We start from the raw sequence: 25,992 nt of genomic DNA, 5'->3' as shown, positions 1-25,992 counted from the left end.
GTTTTACCGGTGTTTATCCGCTTGTTTAGCATTTTAAAAATCCAAACTGTCGCTTTTTGTTCAGTATTACTAGCACGACACAAACACTTCCCCACCGGTCTCTTCATCGCTTGGTTTCAATTCACCTACAGCAGTTCAAATGTCAGTGAGGTGACTTCTGCCTTATGGGACCCAACTGTCCGCCACTTTGTTTGTGTTCACAAAACCTAACCCGGCCCTACGCTCCGTCAAACAACAACTTTACTGCAGCGTCTGGAGTTCACCGTCGCCTCACAGCTTCAACTGCTGCCTTGTTCACTATTGGGTTCATCTTTCGTGCATATTTTTCGCCACACATTCCATCAATCCTTCCATTGAAACAAATGTTGATGGTGTCTGTCTGTGTTATCGTCGTTCCCTTAGTTTTATTACCTTCACCAGGTAGAGTCTTCGCTTATTATTATTGTTGCCTGTTTTTTTGTTATTATTTTTACGATTTTCGCTGCAGCTTTGCATACAGTTTCCATTTGTCTTTGCTTTATTGTTGTTGCTTTTGCTGCATTTTTTTTCGCATCGTTGTTTTTTCGTTCGCAAGCTTGTTGGTTCGCTGTCTTTAGGTTTCATGTTTCACACTATGAGCTTGTCGTTTTGCCAGGGTTAATTTTGTTGTTCCTTTGCTTCGACGATACGGCTAGATTCCAGGCGTGTTCGTTGACATCAGCTTATTATTATTATTGTTGTTGTTTTTTGTAGTAAATATATGTATATATACATTTTTTAGTTGCATCTTTAGCTTATCTGCGCGTTGTATCTTTGGCTATGTGTCTGGCTGCCACTTGATACCTTTGCTGCACACCATCATTGTTGTTTTAATTTTTTTGTTTATTGTTTTTGTTTTTGTAAAGTGTAGTAAAACGATTTTTCTTCTCTGCTTCTTCTTCCCTTTCGCTGCATACGACTTATTGGCGACATTTGTTTGATAGTTTTTGCCCATTCTGTCTGATTAGACTTTTCGTTTCGTGCGCTCTCACTCATGAAATTCGCCATTAACTCTTTGATCTCTTGAAAAGGAAAACGTTTTTTGTTTCAAGTTTCTTGAGTAATGAAAAAAATTTAATCTTCAGTCCCTTCAAGTTGGCGATAGAGGAATTGACTAAGTAATAGATTAAATTTTTTATATTATTTAAGTGAGTTGGGATTGGGTAGCGGGGTTGACTTTTTTTTACCTTTGAAACCGGGCGATTATTAAATTTCTCAAGAAAATCGAACTCATATATGACTAATCTCTAAATTACTATCACTAAGAATATTCCTTCGACAGTGGTGATGAAAAAAGAATAATGAGAAAAGATTCTATATAATTCAACCAAAGAGACTGGACAGTCTTTCAATAATTTAGTATTTATTATGGAAGAATAAAGCAAATAAGTTCCTCATACATCAACAAAGCAGGCTAATTTAAATAGTTCCAGAATTTTGTGGATTCGTGCCAACTTGGGTACTGCTTATTGGGAAAGAGTAGTGAGAAAAATTCGCTATAGAGAGATCAAGATGACTTGTCTCCATTTTATAATTATAGTGAATTATAATTCTTGCTAGCACTAAGTGAAATTATTGACATTTTTTGTTTGAACAATTTCTACCAGAAGGTTTCCAAACTCTCTTTTTTACTCAGAAGTCGTAGGCTACCACAACGTTGTTAATCCCATTAAAACGTTTTGGAAAAATGTATGGAATTATTAACTCAATTGCTGTTAACAGTCCTTGACTGGCCTTTATAGTAGAATATATATCAGTTCTGAGTTCTGCGATTCAGTGGCGGATCCAGAGCTTCTTGAAGGGTTCTTCCTTCCAACATATTTTGAATATTGTTATTAGTTTGCAAATTCTCCTAAATTTCAATTAAAATCTCCAATTTTAGCTGCGAGCTTTGGAAGTCAAAGATGCTGCACTGCTTTCTAATAGAAGCTCATTTCAATCTAGCCTTTAACTTCCTTACATAATTTTTATTAATCAAAACGGTAGAAGACAGTTCATCATGGAATCCATGAGGTTTTACTAAGCTGCTGAGCTTACAAAAGGATTTAGTTGTCGATTAACATAGACCTCGCCTATTTTTTATCGAACTGAGACTGGTTCAGAGCATCTTGTTTTCTTGTGGCTTAGTACTGAACGGGTTTGGTCTCAAGTAAACTTTAGCGAGCTTTAAGAAATCGCTGGATGTTCGCAAGATCCTCCTGTCTCGGGAGGAATCCAAAGACCGTCAATGAGCTACTTGGATTGAGTTCATCTTTTTCAAGTAGTATTTTTTGTTCCGATGAATACCCCTGCGGCAAGACTAAAAACCTGCCACAATCGATGTTGCCAGTAGGTTGGTGAGGTGGAATCAATGCAGGGATTATCTCGATTTCGAGTTACCAAGGTTGTAAGGTTGAAGCAACTTGACTCACACGTCGGCAGCTATACAGTGGAACTATCTGGTTGTGAAATGTATAGTCTTCGTAGATTTGCAAATGGCTTAAGTTGTTATTCATAGACGTATATCGCGCTCATCAAAAATCGGTATCTCCAAGATTAAGTGTGATCACCCGAAAGGAAGTCAGCTTGAAAGCCTAACATTACATTACTTAATTTACCTTTAAGTTCGCACATTTTTGCCTATACCACTAATAACGCTTTTTGACCCTACTTCCTTACAAATACTCGCATCTTCTACTTGCCACACCGTTTTCCATTTATTGTCTTAGCGATCCTATTCCCCGGTTTTTCTTGTTGTTCTTGCACACTTGAAAATCTTTTAACCGTTTGTCACTTGAACTACGCGCAGATTGCAGCTGCCGCAATTGTTGTATACTTGTTGTCTGACATTGCTTTTGTTTTTGTTGCTTATTGTGTTGGCGCTTGCAACTTTTTGCCGCAGTTGCATTAACATTGCAGTTTTTTCTCTCACACCATTCGCATTTCGCTCCGTTCACATTCAACTTATTCGCCCATCATTCGCCGCAATTGTTGTACCTTTTGTGTCTATTGTGCGTTGTTGTTGTTTTGTATTGTTATTGCTTTTTGCACGCGGTTGCATTGTAAAGTTGCCGCTACATTCACTAGCTGTTGCTGTGGCTGTTGCAGCTTCCGTTTCCGCTTCGCACTTTTGACAGACGACGGCGGCGGCGTCTACGGCGACACTGTCAGTCAAGCGTTCCGACATTCAGTCAAGCAGTCGAGCCGTCAGTCAGGCTCGCACGTTTTTGGATTGCCACCTTAAATTGCTCGAACTGCTTCTTCTTTCCAACAGCATGCTTGTTCTTCCCGCATCCTTAATGTCACTGCCACTTTTTCACCTTTCTGCACAATTTTGTTGTTAATTTTTTGTGCGCGCCGCGTGAAAGCGTGCACGGCAGGCCGGAGCAGAGCGCCGTGCAGTGCGAGCTCGCATTTAAAGACGCGGCTGCGGCTCCTTGCTAGTACGGTGTGTGTCGTTCTTTCTTTTTGCATTGCAACAATTCACATTGTCTTTATTCTTGTCGCATTCTTCCTCACACATCTGAGTTCTTTATTTTAAAGAAATTTTTTCTGCCGTTTTTCCTCCAGCTCGTTACCCTTTAGTTTTATTCCATTCAACTTATCTGCTTTTGCTGCAATTTCAAAATTTCTTTTTTTTATTGTTTCTTTTTCTTTTCGCTGGCCGTTCATCTGTCTGCTTGTCTGCTTGTCTGTCTGTTTATCTGTTTTTGTCTGTTGTGCGAAAAAATTTAGCGAAAATAATGAAATTCTACAAATCCACTAGAGTGAAAAACAGCCGGAAAACTTTGGTTGGCATTGCAAAGTCCAAAGGAATTTTCATTTTTTGTTCGCAATTCTCACTTTTTCTCGGCACTTTTGCTTCTGGTGTAGGTGTTGTTGTTGGCTTTGTATTTTTTGGTGTGAAAATGCAATGAAAATGCACGAAAAGTGAGTGAAAATTCCATAAAAGCTCTCGAGTACTTCAAGTGTAATATACAAGCTTTTAAAAAGTATTTTTTTTTTTGGTTTTGTTTTATGCTGAAAATCGAAATTTAGTTTGCTGCCTCAATATAAGATTTCATATGAATTTACAGTAATGGTGATTTCTGCCAATTACTGCAGGCCGGCATTGGTGCATTTATATTAAAGAACTTGGATTGATTGCTCGAAAGCTCCATGATACTAGTGACAAGTATTTCATCTTGCAACTTCGTAAGAAATCTATTATCGTATGTGAAAATCTCAGTTCTACAAAGAATGAAACAGACTGTAGTTCAGAAAGCCAATCGCTGTAAGGAAAGCTTTGTCTATGAGCTTTCGGTTTTCTCCGACTGCGATATTTAATGCGCACTCCTGAGTCAAAATTGTTGCTGGTTTAATGTGATAAAATGTGGAGACATTTTCGCTCTAGCAATTTCGATCTAAATAAATTATAAATTTGATCTGCACACATCAGATTCTTAAACCGCAATTTTAGCAGAGCTTAATTAATTTTTCCGTTAGTTAATTAAATTTGTATAAAAAGCTCAACTTTAGTTACCTACTTTGGTGGTGTTCAAGTAAAGTGTAAAATATCTCGTTATCTTTATCTCATCTTTAAGAGTATTTCTCTTGCACGCGTCTCTCTCTACTTAAACCCCATTCTCATTCTTTATAGGCAATATCTTTAACTCAAAAAATTTTCTCGCTCTCTTGCCCCTCTATCCCTCTAGCTAACTACATTTTTCATTCGTAATAAGACGAAAACTTTATTTTAGCTTTCCCTTTAAGAGTTTCTCTCCTTCCAACTTCTTTCTCTGTTCTATGTCTTCTTTCATATCACCAATTGCCAATAATATATTTATCTTTCTTACTCTCTACTTTTTCTGTTAATCTTATATTTCTTAATAAGAATCAACAGTAATATCTCTCTATCCTTCTCTTGCTCTCTCGATCTCCTCTTTCTTCTTAAAAATCCGCCGTATTATTATAAAATATTTGAAGAAAGAGACGCAAGTTTTGCATGCAAGTACTCGTTCAGTTATTATGGCTGTTAAATGCTATAGTGATCCGATCTGAACAGTTTCTTCAAAGAGTAGTCTATTGGCTTAGGTTATAATCCTTACCAAATTTCGTGCAGATAATTCGTCAAATGAGAAAGTTTTCTACACAAGCACTTGATTCCGATCGTTCAGTTTGTATGACAGTCATATGCTATAGTAGTCCGATATCAGTGGATCCGAAAAATAAGTAGCTGTTTGGAGATAAAAGGATGTTTGCAGAATTTCACATCGATATTTCAAAAAATAGTTCGCGTATATACAAACATATGGAAATCTGGTCTGTTAGAGGTATAACGAGTAAACTCTGAGAACCTGTGAGCGGAGTATGATCACACCGGAGTTGTATGTAGTCTCATTTAAAAAAAAGTTTTCTAACCTTAAAGATATTCTATTTTTATCTAAAATTATATTTCAAAAATTATAAGAAAATATATTTTGTAAGGAGAAAATATTTTACTGCAAAATTGATAAAGCCTTGTGGCAATTGTTATAAAAATCCGTTGCGTTGTTTACTTGCTCATTGTGCCACGCTTCACCCACATGAAACTTGCCGTGCAAGCCAGCACACCCACGTGCCTAAGCCTGCACATATACAAATGTATATGTGTGTGTTTGTTTGTAGCGCGCCAAATCACTTTGAAATTGAAAATCAAGAATCATCAAATCATTCCTGCAGCCAATTCATAATAAAAATTCGTGTTCAATCGCCGTGAAATAAACGAAAATACGCCAGTATTACATGCAACTGCAACAATAACTACAACAAGCATAATAACAACAATTGCACCGAGAGGAATAACATAGAATCAGCAACAACACTGTGTTGCAACACTTTCAATTTCTCCTGCATGTAAATAAAATCCAAATCTCATTTAGTATTTGTTATTATTGTGCTACCGTGGCAACAAAAACAACAACCGCAAGTTTTAAAGTGCCGGATTGGCAAAAATTTGTTTCAGCTGAATTTGTTTCGGTTGAGAATTTTGCATGAAAATGTAAATATTCTAGGCAACAAAGCCAGAGAATTAACATTTGCATTTGGTGGATGAGGATGTGAAGGAGCAAGTGTGCGGGCCTTAGTAGCACAACAGCGAACACACACACGCTCAGTTGCATGTCAGTGCAGCAGGCGAAGGACAAGCAGCGGAGCGGCGGTGTGGAGAATGCAAGGGAGATGTGCAACTAGATGCACACATACACAAACACATATATACATAAACACATATATGTACTAACACATACATATATGTATACACAAACACATATATGACTACTCGCATTCATATATTGCTGCAAATGTATTTTTGTTTTGGCCAAAGGCATTTTTCGTGCTGATTCTGCCCGAATGGCAATGCAATTGTATCAACTTATATATACATGCATGTTTGTGTGCATATGTGTGTTATAGCGCTTCTGTGGCACTTACACTCAGCTAATGCCATCTATATGTATGTGTGTGTGCTCTGCTTTTGTAGCATTGCTTTGGGGAATTAGGCATAACATTTTGTGCTTCAGTGGCGAAAGTGTGAAAATAAAAGCGAAATGTAAATAAAAATGTGCAAAACTAAATTTTATAAAAATTCAGCGCAATATTTTTATGTATATGTGTGTGTGAAAACCCAGTTAACATGCAGATTGGTAATTTTTGAAGAAGATAAAGATTTAAATCTTGCTACTTCGTATGATTCAGTCGCTTGGTGTAAAACTCGAAAAGTTGTATGCCTAAATGTAGGCAACGCCATATTATTTTCTTGACGTAGTCGCGCCAAAAATTAGGCACGCAAATTTTTTCCATGACACAAAATCAAACATGTACGATTCCGGAAATTCCTTGAACTTCAAGACGTACACTTTTTTTTTGCCTTAAAATAGGCCTCGGTCTCGTCGATTACTTTTGCATTGTCGCAAAAATTTTTTGCAATGACTACAGTACACTGATCTGAACAATTTGCTTGGAAGTCGCACCATTGCCTTAGACAATAATACATGCCCAATTTCTTGACGATATCTTTTTAAATGAAAAAAATGTGTTCAGTTTGTATGGCAGCAATATGCTATAGTGATTCGATCAACGAATTTCCATGGAGGTTGTAACACAGCCTCAAACAAATTGCTTGAAGATATGGCGTCAGTGCTCCCATTTCGGCGATTTAACGTAGGAGTAAAACTCAATGAATACGAATTTTAAATACTAAACATTTCTCAAAATCTTTTTATGTAGTTGTGGCCATACCTATTCATCTTTAAAGAAAATGAAGTATAATTTTTGAAAAAAATTTTTACTAGTTCACATTTACAAATTTGATGATTTGGTTCCTGTCAAGGCTACACCAATATCGGACATATGGAAATATCTAACAGAAGTATTTGCTTTCTTAGCGAAAAGTGTCAAACTTTCGAGCGTACAAAACCTTTACTTGAAAATGCTAAGCATAAAAAGTTCGGGAACCGATTGGAGACGTTCCACTATTTCTGGTATATTTTAGTTAAGACACACACCATGTAACAAGGATGAAAATAATAATTTATTTGTCTTAAAGCTTGCTTGTACATTTAAGCTAAATTACTTGCTTTCAAGTAAAGGCAAAGTACTCGGTTCCTATTAAGTTCAGTTCATCTTGACTCGGTTGAAAATTTATATAGTTTATTGCCTCAGTTCATGGTATTTTAACTTACCTTGGTGTTCGCTGAGGGGTTCGGTCTTACTTTATTGATCTGCTTTCGACATTAGTCTGGAAAACTCAGAAATTGTAATTTCATATTACCAGTTTTGTGTTTTTGACCAACCAACCCTTAGTCTTTCAAATAATTTAACATAAGATTACAGAGTAGTAATATAAACGCTCACTGGGTTCACCTCTTTGCACATAAGCGTTGGAAAAGCTATATAACCCAATTTGGTTTTGCATTTAAATATGAAATAAATAATCAGCGGTGACCTGGAGGTCACACGCTTAGAAAGTTAGAGAGCAGGTGCCTGCTGACAGAGATAATCCGACAATTACGACGCTTACGAGCTAAAAGTTTTCATGGCGCCACAGATTTGTCACAATACGCTTAGTTAACACATAAAACAACAGTACTATTAATGGATACATTTGAAAGCTATAAAAATAAATAAAAAAAGCAATTTTATTAAGTGCAAAATATTTTTGATAATAAAATAGTTTTGACTTTTAATTTAGGTTCACTCAGCCTTTGGAAAAGTCTTAATGATTTCGTCGCCACGACTGCTATCTTAAAATATAGTTTTTGGGTATGGCTTGATTGTTGAAATATTGCATTTTAAGTTTTCCGGTTAATTTCGTGTTTAGCACCTCAAGAGCTTAGTAAGAGATTAGATGCTTATGCAACATAAGGCACAGAAACCCAAAACGCCTGTTCTTGGGTTGGTTTCTGGCAGAGATCATGGCAACAGCACTAAAAAGATCCTGATAAAAAAATGTTGTTATGCGACCACGTTAAAATATAATTGGTTTTGTTTTAACCCTAACCCAACTAATTTACCGTTATTATAACGATGGTTAGTTATTTCGCTTCGCGGCTAAGATGAAGCTTACTAAATGAAGATTGTCAAAATCGTATATCTTTGCTTTTTAAAGCATTGATATTCGAAAGAGTGGCCAACGTCACAAGAAATCAAGAAAGTGGAATATTGTGTTTTCGAAAGAAATTTTATATTCACTCTGGTGAAAACTTACTCGCATATATTATATTATATAAAATTGAACGTTTGGAAATAGTGAGTGGACTGTACTTTTAAAGTCGAGGCGACCTGGTTTCAAAACCACAATTAAGGAACGTTGTTATAGTGATCAGACTATTACTAAAAAGCAAGTTTTTTGAGGTTAAAGACGATCCATGTGCGTTCAAATTTTTTTAAGATTGCATTACCAAAACCGTCAATAACGGAATTTTATTCAAATCTTAGTCGGACTAAAATTGTCTTTTCCCTAATATGCTCAGTATTAAACGATAATAATGGCGAGAAAGGTATCAAATCGAACAACCGACAATTTGTCTAACCATGTCGGGATTTTTGGGGTTACACATATAACAATATAACTTCGAAACTATCAACGTTCAGTTAGCTGACACACATCTATTAAGCCACTACAGGATTTCTGGTAATACACGTAAAAGGATTGAATGCGTTATCAGCTGGTCATAGAAGAAGGGGATGAAGATCTCAGTTTGTTAGAAAGTCCTAGTGGAGACGAACTGGGCATATGTAGTCTCGGACGAAGTTCCTGAGGTGGCTATAGAGTAATTCAAGAAAGGAAATTAACACTGTTTTTATCAAAACACTATTTCTTTTTAGCGAATTCTAGAAAAAAACTAATAATTTTGCTTGGAAATTGTATTATACTCGTAATCATAAGCCATGAGCTTGGAAGCAAAAGTACCAGGTTCCCTTTAATGTCACATGCCGCAAACTCACAACTTCATTGTTCGCTCCAATCCTGCAGCTGACCAGCGACATTGTTAAATCGACCATGGCATTCATAATCGCGCTTGGAAAATCCACGAATCCAACCAACAAAAACACAAGACCACATCTAGTAACAACAAAGCATTGCCATAGCAACACAAACAAATACATGCGAGTAAAGAACAACGTCTATAAGTTCCGAGACTTGACTCCCGCATTCAACGGACACGAACACAGGTCAACTATGGGCACTCAAGCTTGTCGATTGACTTCAACTTCAACTTCAACTAATGCAGCTGACCAGCACGAAATTCGCTAAACGACAATTGGCGCCACCTTGCTCGCCTCGATTTATGCGCTAGCTCGGTTCCTCACCGTTTGTGTATGTGTGTGGGTGTGTGGGTGTGTGCACTTCTTCCTAGGATCTTTGTCCTTACTGCATTGCTCCCCCTGCCATGTATGTTTGCGTGTGTGTGCCTGCGAAAGCGTCGCGTTCTGCTCGCCTGTGCATGGCATGTGGTTTTGGCGGTTTTGTTGCAACACTGAGCAACAGCTGTTGGTAACATTTTAAGTGGCGCCAAAGGACTAGTTGCTTTTTAATTTGGAATTTTGAAAAAAGCGAGAAAGTGTCACAGTATGTTGGAGAGCACTAAGTGATTGCATTGAATGAAGTAGCGTTGAATTAGAGTTGTTCGCTTGGGGCTCCAACAATTCGGTCGAAATCAACAACTTTATTTTGTGAAGTGTTTATTGATGGTGGCTCCGATGTCTATGATGCCCATTAATACATTAAGACTCCTTAGAGTATCAAATCAATCAGGGATCGCTTGAATTGAATAAGTCGTAGAACTGACTGCCAGATATATCTCTATCTCGCTCGCTCTCTTCGTCAGCCGTAACTTATCGCTTATTAAAAATTCCAAAATAGAATAAGAGATGATGAATGATGATCCATTTTCTGGTACTTTCTTCGAGATTTGGTATTTTGATAAATTTTTTGTCAACAGATTACATAAAGTACATACATATGCCTGAACTATAAAATACTTAGAAGACTAATTCGGTCTTAGGTTGTGGCAATTTTCGAATCACTCTTAGTGAGATACACTTTTCAAAATTCCTAATCATATTCTGCCTAGGCTTTGAGTCTTGCACTTTGTCAGCTTCTGGCCTTCTTACCAACTATTTATAAAGCATTAGTTATTTAAGAACTGGCCGATCTATATCGAATTCCTCTACTAATACTGGTTTTTTGGACTCTTTAGACATCACACTAACCTTCTTTTTCGGTAGTTCAAACAAAAAATTGTTTATGATATGAAATAGATGGGGTCATATATACCCTACATTATTGCTTCAAAAATTTTAAAAAAGTTTTGTTGCAAAACTTTAAACTCTACGAAGACAGAACCTTCGTTTCTATTAATTAAATAAGGTCTACGCATAAGGCCTCGATATCTTACATAATTTTTGGAGGAAATCTCAATCTCTTCCTGTAATTTTTAAGACTTTAAGTTCTACGAAGCCTGTTATTATTTATAATTTCCAGCATATAAATATTTTATAAAATATAAATAAATATAATATTATATTATCCGTTCAGAATTATATGTATATAAATGATCAGCATGATTTGTCAGTATGTATCTATGTATATATGTATATACTCGAACTAGTCCTCAGTTTTTGAGATGACCGATCAAAGCTCTTGAAAAAAAATGTTTTTTTTTTGTTTGAAGGGTATTATAGCTTCGGTGCAGTCGAAGTTAACGTTTTTTTTCATTTTTTCCTTTCTTTTAACTTTTTTGTGCACATACTTTATACAATATTTCGAAAACAAAAAGATATCGTTAAAATTATTTGCATGCAACATGATATTGCAAATAAATTAACACCTAGCAAGTTAATTTTTGCGGACGAAAAGTATGAATAAATATGCCGACACTTGCAAAAAACACCCAGCAAAAGGCAGAACAATAAATTCTGCGCCCTTTAGTTGGTCCCGTTACATGGGCGGCATGTGGACATTGTTGCAACACGCACACACACACATATATATTGCAGTGAGCGAAGCAACAGCCAGCATTTCACATATAGTACCGTTAAAATATGCAGCGCGCCAAAATAAAGTAAGCAACAACAGCAGCAACAACAATAGCAATAAAGACAGCGGTGACAGTGACACAACGCCGTGATGCTGTTGTTAGCCACATGTAGTCACCTGCAACAGCTTCAGCGTACTAACACATGCAACAAATGAATTTGGATGAGTGGATGAACGGCGTATTTCAGCTTTCAGCCGAGTAGGCAGATCGTTTTAACAAATTTATTGCTGATATATTGATGCTTACGCACACACAGGCAAAGACGCAGAATAAAAACAAAAAAACACAAAAAACAACAACAAGTCGTTAAAGCCGCGCAAGGTGTGAAAATGCATATTCGAGTGCCGAACAAAACCTAGTGACAGCAGTCGTACAGCGTCGTGTGATATTGAGGCAAGTGTGCGACTGTCATGGCGTATACGCAACATTTTTTGCATTGCATGGCGGGTGACGCTGAAAGTGGCATAACCATTGTCCATTCCATGCATGTGACCATGTCTGCAAGTGTGGTTGCATAAAGCTTGAATAAGTGAGTGAAATATTTCAAGCACCCATACATACACATGTACATACCCAGGCAGGAATTCAGTTAGCCACAGAGATTGCTTTGTAGGCGTTTAATTTGTTGTGGTGGCGGTGGTTATGCTGCAGTGTTTGATTTACACATTTTTTTAAGTGAATGGAAATTAATCTGCACCTTAGTAAGGGCTCATTGATGAGATTTTGCAGCTCCTCAAAAGTATCTGTTCCCATTTTTACACCAATAATTCCATATATATGAAACTATAAACCGCTTAAGGGTGCTTATGCCACAGGTTCTAGTTCCAGTTCACGTTCAAAATCTAACTAATCTGAAAATGTAAGCGGCTAACGCTTTGCATCCAAAGAAAAAAATTTGCCTATTTTGATCTTGATTTTGATTAGTCAGCTTGTATGGCAGCTATAGCAGTCCGATCTGAATAATTTCTTCGGAAATGGTACTGTTGCTTTGGATTATAGTTCGTACCAAAAATTCGTGAAAATATTTTGTCACATAAAAAGCTGTATATGCAAGGACTGTAGATATCACTTTGTATGGCAGCTATATGCTATAGTGGATGTAGGTGGTTCCGACAAATGAGCAGCTTCTTGGAAATAGAAGGATATGTGTTAAATTTCAGATCGATATCTCAAAAAGTGACGAACAAGTTCACTTATATACACACGGGAATGGCTTAATCGACTCAGCTCGTATGTATTATTTCTTGTTGTTGTTATCTTAATAGGTTATGTGGTATTTGATTGCATACTATCATCGATGACCCATACAAGAATTGTTGCGACTGAATTTATTCAAAATGAAAGTAGTATTTGAAGGAGTGTATTCAGAAGATCTGCAAAACAGTTGTTGGAACAGAGCGTCAGCTGATAGCTTGCGAAACATTTCATTTTGTCAAAACTCGGTTTACTTTATTAACTTATATTTCTTCAGCTTGTGTTGTCCTAAAGCTAAGCTGATCTTATTAACTCTTTTCTTTTTAAGTCTTGTCTTCATATGCCTAGTTTTTTTCCTCCGGTATTCAGAGGCCACATTTTCTTTATTGTGCTCTTTTTCAGTCTTCTTAGGGGCTTCTTTACTTCGGTTTCTTACGGCTGGTCTTTTTATGTTGGCCTTCTTTTTAGGTCTCGTCTTCTTTGGTCTGGTCGTTTAGATATTGATTTCTATATTGTTTGTATTCTTCACTTTGATCTTCTTAAGTATCCTCTTCTTAATTATGGTCCACTTAATTCTTGTCTTCTTAGGTCTAGCGTTCTCAAGTCTGGTTTTCTTAAGTCTAATTCTTTCTCTCCGGACTTCTTAGTCTCGTCTTCTTTAGTTTGGTCTTTTTAAGTATTGGCTTCTTAGATCTTGTCTTCTTCACTCACTTAATATATAAGCCTTATCTGTTTAGGCTTAGCCTACTCAAGTCTGGTATTTTTAAGTCTCGTTCTTCTCACTTCGGTCTTCTTAGGATTTGTTGTTTTTTTAGTCTAGTCCTTTTAAATCTTAGCTTCTTTGGTCTTATCTTCTTCACTCTAGTCTTATTAAATATGAAATTATTATGTTTGGTCTTCTTTAGTTTGGTCTTCTCAAGACTGGTCTTCTTATGTCTGCCGTTTTTAAGTCTGGTATTCTGAAATCTTGCCTTCTTGAGTCTGTTCATGTAAAATCTGATCCTCTGAAGTCTTGTCTTCTTAAATCTGACCTCACGCGCAGTAGTGGCGGCATTGAGCGAAAGCGCTATTCAGCGAGTGCAAGATTTACGAGTATGAAACTATTCTCATCGAATTCCAATCATACCAGAGACACAACAAAAAAAAATTTTAAAATCTTACTTTATACGCCTCTCCTACCTTCTTTTGCACCTACAACATCTTTCTTTCGTTAATATTTTCTGGTCTGATGCAGCACTACATTAATTCTCGACTCATTCGCTTGTGCACCAGCTTTCGCTTTACCACTGGCTGTTGGCAGCGAACGTACCAATCAGTCCTGCAACTTCAACTCGGCCATTCAGGCTGTCATATCGGCGGATTTCGGCATTGAGCTGTCCATCAATTTATGTGGCTGCTGCAAGTCCAGCGCACGTAAGGCACATAAATACGCGCACGTGTGCATACTTTCATACATATTTTGTATACATATATATAAAAAAAAAAAATTTCGTTTGTTTGCGTTTGTGTGCTATCAATCCATGCATTCCCATTGTCGACGCCTTACCTGACAGATTTATGATGAATGAATAGCTGTTGCATGAATGGGATTGCAGGTACGTAAGCTCGCTGTCACTGCCACCAACACTGTTGCATGCAACAGCCAGCATGCTAGCTCAACATTCACCAGCTGTAATTTCATTTTTTTTCGGATATTTTTCTATTCTCATACTTCAATAGGCGCGAAGTACTTTTTACTCGTGGCACACACTGTGTTTGCTGTTGTTTTTCTAATTTTTATTCTGTTTTTTCCAACTAATTTTTGCAATTTTTCCCAGTCGTTGCTTGCCGCCTTTTTGTTTGCCACATGCTACGCGGAAAAAAATTGCAGCGCCACCACCAATGTCCATCCATAGGGTTTTAATGTCCTTTCCAAGAACACATACTCGTAATCGGGGGGCTTTTGCTTTCATTTGTGTATTTTTTTTTTTGCTCTGGCAATGCTGCTTCGTCAATCAGTCACCTAAGCAGCTGCATTCATACATCTAAAGCTCTAAGCCATTCATTTCGTAGCTCGTGTATGAGCTCACGGCTGTGGGGTTCATGTTCAACGATTTTCATATATACATATAGATCTACGCTTGCATTTTAACATACTTTTTGTCTTCCATTGAAAGTTGTTGCCATTTGTGGCAATTTTTCGGATTAGCAATAAATTTCCATATTCTTTCATGCGCAGAAAAATTAAAAAATATGAATTTTATTGCATGTGTGTGTGTGAAGTATTTGAAAATATATTCGCTAGGGATGAAAAAATTCCGACAAAAGCTCTTTTGAAAATTAAAACATATTAGTTTTATATGCCAAAAGAGCAGCTGCTACAAACAGCACTACAGAAATTCGAGTGCTTCTTTCGGGTATCAATTTCCTAGAGGGACAGCTGTCCAACCAGCTGTCAAACCAGCTGTCAAAACAACAAATGTGTGTGACATTTATGTTCAGTGGACTTGGCAATTACAAATTGTCGAAATTTATTTCTAAAGCTCGGGTTTTATGCTGAAAACTCATTTACCATATACTTATATGAAATGGTTGGTGTCAGCCTTAACGGTTCCGGAAAAAGGCAAAATCGCTGAACAACTAAGCTTCCCTTGCGCCCAAAAGTTTACACTCATATGTATTTTGCATGCCGAAGGCCTATTTCTATCTTAAACCTTTTCAACAGTCTTTATGGACCACAAACTGCCATCAGTGCATAACTAAGGCGAATGTCTCGTCAATTTTCCAAGTCCAATCAATTCAAGATCAGTCTTCTAAGTGCTATATAGTTCCAATAGGATGGTACAAGGCCATTTATGTATCGTATCGGTTATGTTGGATAAAGTGGTACAAACGTATACCGAGAGAAGTGCCTTTATAAATAGAAAATACTTATAATTATCTTCTAGTTCTCTAGAGGTCTCACAAATTTAAAGAATATAATGCACTGAGGGTGACCTACGTAGTACCCTTAAAATGTAGTTCCCCTACAATAATAGATTTCAAAACTATTATATTCTAACACTTAGCAGCAATCATAAAGAAGAAAATTAACTCCAAACTCTTACAGCGCTGCAGGACCTCCGTAGGATAATCTGTATTAGCCTGTTTTAATTAATTCGGAACTAAGCCCTGCTTTTTTTATCACCAGTTGAACGCACATATACGGGAGATCCCGGTGGTCAATCTTCTACCAGAGCTACCAATTTAATTCCACTTGTCCAAGTTGATTGAGAGATTAAGTTTCTCTCGTTAATAGAGGTACCCACTTTGTTCTCGGTTATACAAAAAATAGTCCAAGGAGGAGCTTTTTTCGAGCTTCACAATTAGGTTCAGTTGCCTTTGTGTAGCCATGCCATCACCACATTATCTATAGGTCCTGGTTTCTAAGCGTATGACGTCTTATTAACATTACTTGTAAGACTTTCGAAGTCTTTTAAGTCTAGGTATTTTTTTAATCTAAGGGGTGGAACTACCTTCGCTTTGTCTTCATAAGTTTGGTCTTTTGAAGTCTAGTCTTATTAAGGCAACTCTTCTTAAGTTTAATCATCTGAAGCAAGGTAGGTCAGTTCAATCCCAGCTGAATCCTCCTCTTCTGTCTAAGTCTTTTAAGCCTAGGTATGATTATTTATATAAGCTGTGGAGCTGTGGAGCTCTTGGTAGGTCTGTTCTTCTTCAGCCTAGTATTCTTCTTAATATAAGCCGTCGGAATACTCTGACCTTCTAAAATCTCGGCATTCTTATTTATCCAAGCCGTATCCCCAACTCTTCTTAAGTTTATGCTTTTTCTTCTTTTTAATTTAAGTCGTAGCTTTAATTTGTTTACCGATTATGTTATTTTGAGATTTTCTTCTCTTATATTAAAACTAATTCGAGAGCCCATTGCAGAGCTAAACATAAGAAAGGTTCTAAACTATTTGTAAGGCTATCGCCGTACAGGCCTTGAACTCCATGGTTTCCAATGAAACGCTTCAATCAATTGTTTGAGTATTTCTTCTACTTTCGTTGTGTGCTCTTCCTAGTCACTCTCCAAACATACCCCTCAGTGAGGAGCCCGGCCGCCCAATGCCTGACTTTCAAATACTTCAATTTGTTTTCTGCTGCAGTTTCCGGAAGTTTGCCGACGAAGCATTCAAGGTGGCCAACATGTGTACACCTTTATGAGTGTATGTGTGGTAGCAGCAGCATTGACAGTCTATTTGTGCAACATGAGTTGCAAGTGTAAGGCGAACAAGAAGCTGCTGCTACGTGCAATTTAGCCTGGCTTGCTCTAGCTTGACTTTACGGCGGCAAAGCTGCTGACTTGCCTTGGCCGTATTTGACTTCCAAGCTACCAACCAAATGTGCCAGCGTGTGTGTGGCGCTACGCTCACGTGATTTGTTTTCTGTGTGCTCAACAAATAACGGTAGCAGCAGCACGTAAGATGAATTACAAAAATGCGAAAAACAAAGGGCAACAATACATGCCAATTGCATTGTGGCGTGTAGTTGCAACAATATGTGGCGACAGAAGGTTGGCGTGCGGAGTGTAGGGTGTAGCGCTTGCCAGTCGATGCGCTTGTTTCGCATTTTCTTTAAGCTACTTTTCCTTGGCCACTATGCCAGAGCAATTTGTTGTGTAAATTTCATTGCCATTTTTGTTGTAGTTGCTATTGGTAGTGTGTGAAAATGGTGCTGGCAACATACGTGTATATGCTTTCTTGACACAGCTGCTGCTTTGCTGCCAGTCTTAGAGATCCACTTGATTTCTTATGACATTTTCACTTATTTTCTGACGACTTTTCTTATTATATGTTAAGCATGTGCTTGTTTTTCTTGTTGTTGTAATTTTTTTGACCGCCACTTCTTCTCAACTTTTTCTCTAGGTGCATTCTCAAATCTCTTCTCCTTACGTTTAAACTTATTATAAAGCATTTCCCCTCCAACGCCTACAACTAGGCAACATTTTATATATTGTGCTTCGTTTTTTCTCCCCTTGCGCTCTCCAAATGAATTATTTGAAGTGCTGAATATTTGTTTTGTCCACCTATGTTTGCACTGCTTTGACAATGTTCATTTGTTTTCGCAAATATTGTTGTTCATTTTCCTTCATTTATTTGCCTCGACTTTTCCCAGCTATCTTCACACAACTGCTGTGTGTCTTCATGCTCTCAAATAATATACCCTCCATTGCACCGGTATACTATGCGTATTTGCTCAACGCAGCTTATTTGTTCTGGGCTTCATTCGATTCGTTTCGTTTCAGTTCAATTTGTTTCAATGCGTTTCGCTTGACTTTTCCACACAAATTTGTATTGGTATTTGTATTTCTTCCAATGCATTGACATGTGACATAACAAATAGTGGCAGAGCAAGGCACGCATATGCATCAGTAGGGCTATAAATAAAATATACACCGCTTTATTGTGTAGTCTTTGCACTTTTAAGAAAACTCGTTAAGATTTGGCTCGCAAGTTTATTGAGAAAAATAAATCGAATTATGTAATTCTTTTGCAATCGCCGTATTTACCAAGCGCTGAGACTGCACATATAATAATACTGAACGCAATTGAATAAACTTCTAAAGAAAAATAACGAAAGCTATAAAATTTGTTGGCTCACACTTGTCAAACCCACGATCTGGTCCAACATTTGCTCTGCGTTTACTACGTTTAAAGCCTTAGATCAAATAATATTAAAATTCATTAAGAGTTTATTTAAGCAAAGAAAACGCTTGAGGTAGAATCTGTCAGAAAGAATCAGTTTCAAAATTTCTCTCTCACGTAATCTATAAATAAATTATGCGCAACTCCTGCTTTCAATTATATAGGGTGTTCCTCTTTAAATGTGTAAGATCAATCAATGATTCCACTTAATACAACAAGTCGAATATATTTACGATGACAGTTCGCAGATGTAGGAGGGACCATTTTTGACACTTATTTGACCTAAATATCAACGAATTGTTATGAAAATAATTTCTGACGTGTTTGCGTTGTACCAAATAAACCTTATCTATACATATTATATGACTGCAGATATTTAAAGATACAGTTTATACTCAGTTCACACTTTAAAGCAAATAAAGAGCAAGTTATTGAAGACATTAAGACAGCCAACCCCACAAACTTCTTCGAAATCGGGTTAGCATGGAAAAATATAATTGATAAATTGTATAAACTGGTATAATGAAACGCAGTTAGCATAGCAAGCGGTTGTATAACTTTAATGAGGTATCTATTAAAAACTAAACCTAACAAATGACTGGTATAAACTGGTATAAACAAACTACATTATAAATACCTTGCCTGCTCTTGTGTGAATGTAATAAGTTCACTTTCTTTTCATCAATTATTCTTATACAGATTCATGTTTAAGTTTATGAACTAATCGGTTCGCCACATACTATTACTAAAATCTAGAAACTTTTCTGGCTTATTATGCCCTAAATAGTGTATGGTGTCTTGAATTTGCCACGATGTTTGTAACACCGAGAACGAAAGGTCGGAGACTCTATAAAATATATATCTAAACGATTAGCATGACGAGCTGAGTCGATTTTGCTGCGACTGTCTGTCTGTCTGTATATACGCGAACTGAGGGACCAGCTAATTTTTTGAGATATCGATCTGAAATTTTGCACATGTCCTTTTCACCCAAGAAGCTGCTCATTTCTTGTAATCACCGATACCGGACCACTATGGCATGTTACTGCCATACAAACTGAACGATTGAAATCAAGTGCTTGTACGTAAAACTTTCTCATATCTCGAGGTATCTTCACGATATTGGGTACGAGTTATTATCTGAGGCTATGGTGTAGGTAGGTGGTTGTCTTACGACGCGTCTAGGTCTTTAGGAGACCCACTGTGATACCACCGCGACTCAGGTCCTCTCACTCTATTGCTTCCTCTCTTAACCACCCCGTGCTTCTGATGAAGTTCATCAGTACGAAGAGTTTTATAAGAGCAACTTCCCAGACGTCTTCCCGAAACCCACCAACGATAGTTCCTATATAGACCCTCGCAGTCGCATTGAAGTTATTTAATGGTCTCCTCGTCTTCTACCTCCTGAAAGTTTCTACAATAGTCGGTATATGGCGTTTATAGTCTACTGGTATGTCTGGCAATTATCCAGTAGCCTGTTAGTACTCCTACTATAGTTCTTATATCGTTCCTTTTACATTTTAAAATTCGGTGTGTGCGGAACAGGTTTCATTCATGCCACGTTCACCTGCTTGTTGAACAAGTCTGGGATTGATTCCACCATAACTCAGCTATGCTTATGACATATTTGTCGATTATATATCAACAAGTAGTCAGAGGCATATAAATTCCCTCTTTTCCAGAGTCTAATTGTAGGGTGGTGCTTTAGGTCCAGCTCAATAAGATTACGAAAACGTCTATGGTATAATCTGTGCTTGTATGGACAACTTTTTCATTTAAAGAGATATCTTTACCAAAATTGACAAAGAACTTAGCAATAAAATTCTTGTAAAAAAATCTTTTGTATTTGTAGAGTGTGTTACAGCTTCGGTGCAACCGGAGGTTACATTTTTTTTATTAGTCCTGAGTTGCGGAAAGAATCGACTTTTTGTCAGTTGAATGTAGAGTTGTATTGCAACCGGATGCCGAACCCCAAGTACGGCAAAGGTTTTAGATAGGCCTCGAACCTTACCAAGGTGGATAGTGTGTCTATTTCACACTACCAATCGCTACTGAAAAATGCCTGGCATTTTCAGGGCGATGGTTAACGCATTGATTTGATCCGATGTACTTTCGAGCGCCGTGGGGTAAGGCTGTCCTCAGCAGATATCAGTCAGATCTTAGACTTATTGAGTTAAGGCTAAGTGGCTTTATTATTTATCGACTGTCCGAATGATAGTTGATATGAGTTGAGTTGATCTGAGTTGAGTTGAATCGTAATAATTTCTTTGGAGCTATTTTCGAGCTTTGAAAGACCTGCTTTACAGTCAAAAATGGTTGCAGGCTAGGGAAATTTATTTTATATAGAGCATTATTACCATGAAATACAAAAATAAGCTTCGGTTCATATGAGGCTAGGTAATTCAAACCCTCATCGAGAGCTCTATAGGTTTCACGAAATTTTCCAGATGTTTCGAGCTGTCAACAAATCATGCCTTTGGTATCAAAGACTGCTTCTAAAGTGCGAAAAATTCATCCAGCAACTGAAAGCACTTAGTTTTTAAAGTTCTTAAATCCTTTCGCCCCCTTCCCCTACCCGCCTTGCAACAATTCGAAATTTATTCACCAACAAACATGAAAAGTTGTTTGAATTGCCAAACATAATCGCACAATAATGAAGCCATTGGCAAATAAATTTATGAGCTTCTCTTCCCCAATATGACTACGCATACAATAATAGCTTTTCGCAAAACAGATGCACATGCACACACATATGCGCGTACAGAACAAGACACAAGGAGCGTTGCACTAATTTTGCTGCCGAAAATGAATGCAGTGGCGAAGCGAAAATTATGAATGCAATCAATGAGCAAACAAAGCCAACAAACGGACGAACGCACAAACGACGTGGCAACGGGGAGAGCAAGAGCGGGAGAGAAGGGGGAGCGAGTGAATGCCCGGCACACAGCAAATGTAAACACATAAATAAAATGCGTGATCTGCTTGCTAAAGGCGAAAATGCAGCCAGGACATTGCCGCACAAACAGCTAGCAATGCGGCAACAACAACAACAACAGCAAAAGTAACAATAATACCAACAACAAAGCGTATGTATCTCTGGGTGGCACACACCACAGCGGTAATATGCAAACACGCACTTAAAGCAACCAAAAGCAACAACAAAAAACTCTATAACAACAACAAAATGCTAGAAACGAGCTCCAACTACCGTTTGGCTGCGTCTACGGTCCAGCAGCCAGCGGCTGGTGTTGTTCGAAAATGTTGCAGCAAATGACAATTTTTGTATATGTGCGCGAGCCAATGTGAGTTTACGAAAGCAACAACAACACTAACAATATAAAATGAGGCAATAACCATAAACATGCGCATATGGGTAGCTGAGGCAACTACAACAACAACAACAGCATTGCTAAAGGCATCCTGCGCTCCCGTAAAAAATGACGCCATAATTACTGCTATTGTTGTTGTGTTGTTGCGTCTGCCAGAGCTTGTTGCCCGCTGTCCATGACAATGGCGAACGGTCAAAAGCAACAAGTTTGCTATCATGTTTATATGTATGTGGAAATATGAGGATTCGATATATCTGCATTTAACTAAAGTGTTCCTCAACATCCATCAAGTTGTTGTAAATTTAAGCAGCTCTATAGTTTGGTGTTATTTGATCGAAGAGTTTTTAGTCTCTCACAGGGACAGAACTATTTACAATTTCTAACTGTGATTAAAACATCCTTCGGAGGCAAATTAAACTAAACAATACGATCGCTCTTTCATAACCATGCAGAACTGACAGTTTTCTGTCGACCTAATACCTACTTCACAATTATATTTTGGTTGGCGAAGTCTAGATATTTGCAGACAATGTTCTCTCTTTTTTTCTCTTAAAGATACTTTTTGAATTTTGATAATCCAGTGAAAATATTGGCTTCGGTCTTATTGTCTTGGTTGACGCTGAGCTTTTTTAGCCAAGTTATAAGTTATCTCATTCTTTTCTACATGAAAACATGGCTGGATTGTTGGTTGGTTCAAATAGAAGGCGCAGGTGCGACAAACCGTAGGCTGCCGCACATAGGCGATCAATAAGTCGATTGTCCTCCCGGGTGGTAATAAAATTAAGCATTGTCCAGAAACTCAATGGATTTGTTGAAAACCCTAGTTTTATTTCACCCCAGCTGCCCAATGTCTCTGAAGTTGGAGCATTGGAAGCCGTGGAGTTTATCCCGTCTCATTCGATTGAAGGCTAGTCATTGGCATAGATAATGTTCCAGCTTCTCATCATATTCCGCGCATGCTTTGCATTCCGCCGATTCCACTTTTCCAATTATTTGAAGGTGGGATCTTAAGGGTAGATGCCATATTAGATTGTCTGAGGTTAGTTCAACAACCCGGCATCCAAAGGTACTGGGTTTCTGGATTAAGGTATTGTCAAACTTACCTTTTTCTAGTTTGCGGACACTACGCTGCTTTGGTGACAATTAATCTGCGTGATTAACAGATTTTAGTCGTTCAACTATTCAGGAGTTTGTCCTCCTAAGAAAGAGTCAGCCCTGACCCAGTTACCATTTCCGCCCTTGCTCCATCTGCGCACTTGAGAACTGGGCTCCCGGGTGTTTTCGAGTAATCGCAATGGCCGATGGCGATTCTACCTACCTTCTCGCACCCGCCGTTCTATAATTACCAATGTCAGGGCTGCAACTCTCCCAAATAGTTATTGTCGCGATCAGTCGGGGACCGACCCTGTACTAGCCAGTGGGGAATAACAGGTGAGCCCTAGCACCAACACACTCGAGAAATGAGTAAATTTCTTGGTCTATACCCATAACTATAATATTACTTTTTGAGGTGCTGCCATGAAGGTATATCTCCTATAGGCTCGTCCTCAACTACGTGTTTTGTTTGGCCAGCATTGTTCGTATCGAGTCCGTAAAATTAGCGTCTTTTAGAAGAAGCTATTCAAATCGTCTGAGGTGATATACATATATGTGATGTCGGATTCTCTCTCTGAGCACTTTGAAGGATAAAAAGTCTCTTTAAACCTCTATATATCATTATCGGGTACTAACTTTTCGGTCAAATCACAGATTTTCTTAATGTGGCCCTCGAAACAAGTTTTAAGTTTTAAAAACTGGCAACTATAACAGAAATGAAGAGCGTAAGAACGGATCAGTTGAAAGTCAAACATATATTACATATTATCTCCTCTATGCTCGTCTCTCCAAGTAGGTTCAACCAGTCTTCTTTAAACTACCTAAACTTCTTTTTCGTAAACCCCTAGCCCCCAATAGAATGTTTTATAAAGCACTAAGGTTGCCACTGAGTTTTCTATTACCTTAAACTATATACTTTCCTTAAACTATATACTTTAAGTGCTTCACTGGTAAACGGGGATGACCAACCATCCTATCGCCCTCTGTCTAAATCTCTCCTCTCTTACCTTGTTTATATACACACAATGCCTGCCAGCAAATAGACCGCGTTGGCATCCCAAAGCGAAATGAATTATTACCCAAGTCACAGATGCCTCAAATTGGCGGTCAGAGCGACATTCCTCGAATCGCAGCTCTACCGATTTTTTCACGCTGTCAACGTAGAAAAATTTTGCATAAAAAATATTTTCGCTACGCCTTCGTTCGTGATCGTTTGGCATTTGGTATTTGCCGCGGGTCTTTAGCGACACTGCAACAGCACGTTGCATACGTTACTTTTGCTTTGCCAAACTATTGTACTTTTGCTGGCATTGCCTTAGGCATACGCATATCTATTTTTCTTGTCGTAGATTCTTACATTTCTTACCGCGTTAAATGCACTCTTCAAAGGTAGAGAGGCAGGGGAAGGTAAAAGCTATCTACGAGTTGCGACTAAAAAATGTGGAAAGCGTTGCATCAGCATAATGTTGCCACTTTATGTGAGTTCAAATATAAGTTACTACGCTTTACTATTTCCAACCCGAAAAAATAATTCTCTTCATTTTTCTTACATTTATTGCTCGCCTCTTGCTGCCTCACCTAGTTCTATTTATTTATCTCTCTTTTTTAACTCGTCTACGAAGCTACCCTGTGCTGGTATTTCCCTCATCATTCCAGCAAACTAACATTCCACCTGATACCTCTCGGCACGCCGCTTCACTTGCTGCATCAGCCATCGGTGGCGCTACCCAGCGCCTGCTCTGGCATTGAGATAATCAAAAAGCCATCAAATGTGAATTTTGTCATCGTCATCCTGTCGTTCGTTCGGAAATTTCCAGCATTGTTGTAGTTGTTGCTGTTGGCGCCTAATGATTTTCACCTTCGTCGCATTGCTGCCGCATAGCTCAAGTGCTGCAACATAGCTTCCAACACGCTACAGTTACACTGCAGCTTAGCGATATAGTTAGAGCATTTGTGTCACTTGGGGGCACGAAGTAGTGGCACATTGCATAACACATTTACATGCATGTGCAGCAACTCTAACGCCATTGTTACAGATTATGGTTTGCATGAAATTTAGCATTTTTTAGAAGTTTCTAAGCTCGGCAGTGGAAATATTTTGAATATCAATATTTCATGTTTGGCCGTGCTGCTATGTGGACCTGAAATTTCTAAACTTAATTTCGAATTCGACACCATTTCCATAAAAACAATTTTTTTAAATTCTTCTGGAATTAGAATAGTTTTGGATTAAACCAAGGTTTCAACTCTCTGAAATATATATAATATATATAAATATATAATCGAGGTAACATAAAAGGGTATAAAAATATTTTTTCCTTGATTCCGATTGTTCAGCTTGTATGGCAGCTATATTCTATAGTGGTCCAGTCTGAACAATTTATTCGGATATTGTAACCATGCCTAACATAATAATCTAGGTAAGTTTCTTGAAGTTACCTTGTCAAATAAAAAAGTTTCCCATATAAGAACTAGAGTTGAATCGGTCAGTTTGTATGGTAGCTATATGCTATAGTTATCCAACTTTTTTTAAGATGACTTGAATTACCTCGCCTATGCCTCTGTCCTAGCTCTTATTCTTGTCGAGAACAGGGTAGCTTTTCGTCGCTTTGTAGTATAAAAATTTATAAGCTTTGCAGGAGTCTTTAGCAAAAGACGAGTTTCGCGGCTTCTGATGATCGAATTGTCGAATCTGTTGCTTTTTAAGAGGCTATTTATACAATGTCAACCCACACAAGTTATCGAGCCATCAGTTTGGATTGAATTTTAATTTATTCCAGTAGTTTTATTAGATGCTATTCTTCGAAATACGGCTAGTGCTACATTCTGCATAAATGCTAAGCTTTTAGCTATAAGGTATATTTGTACTTTGAGAACAGGAAGTAAACACAAAGAAAGTGAACTGTTAAAGAGAGTGGCTGACTTCGTTTGCGTTTTTTGAGTTTTTAACGAGTAGACAACGAGTGATTTATTCTTGACTGGATTCAACGTAATGCCGAAGAGTTGCTTAAACTCGTTCTTGTATCTCTTTATCAAACTTAAGTTCCTCTTTAGTAATTTTTTTTTTACTACTAAGATGCTTTTCTGGATAAAAAAATTAAGTAGCTGCTCTGTTTCAAAACTTTTTTCGATCTGCCAATAACCACTTTTGCT

The 25,992-nt window shown here is 37.8% G+C and overlaps 1 protein-coding gene across 1 annotated transcript in view; it reads left to right on the top strand.

Annotated features, from left to right (window-relative positions):
* The window catches only part of mbl (muscleblind), a 498,372-nt gene that overhangs the window by 152,161 nt on the left and 320,219 nt on the right, over positions 1 to 25,992 (top strand). The gene's annotated exons all lie outside the window — the stretch shown is intronic.

The sequence above is a fragment of the Bactrocera oleae genome, chromosome 4 (genome assembly GCF_042242935.1).
Source record: "Bactrocera oleae isolate idBacOlea1 chromosome 4, idBacOlea1, whole genome shotgun sequence".
Classification (NCBI taxonomy): Eukaryota; Metazoa; Arthropoda; class Insecta; order Diptera; family Tephritidae; genus Bactrocera; species Bactrocera oleae.
The sequence above is the reverse complement of the archived record's forward strand: the minus strand, read 5'-3'. Positions and strand labels throughout refer to the sequence as shown.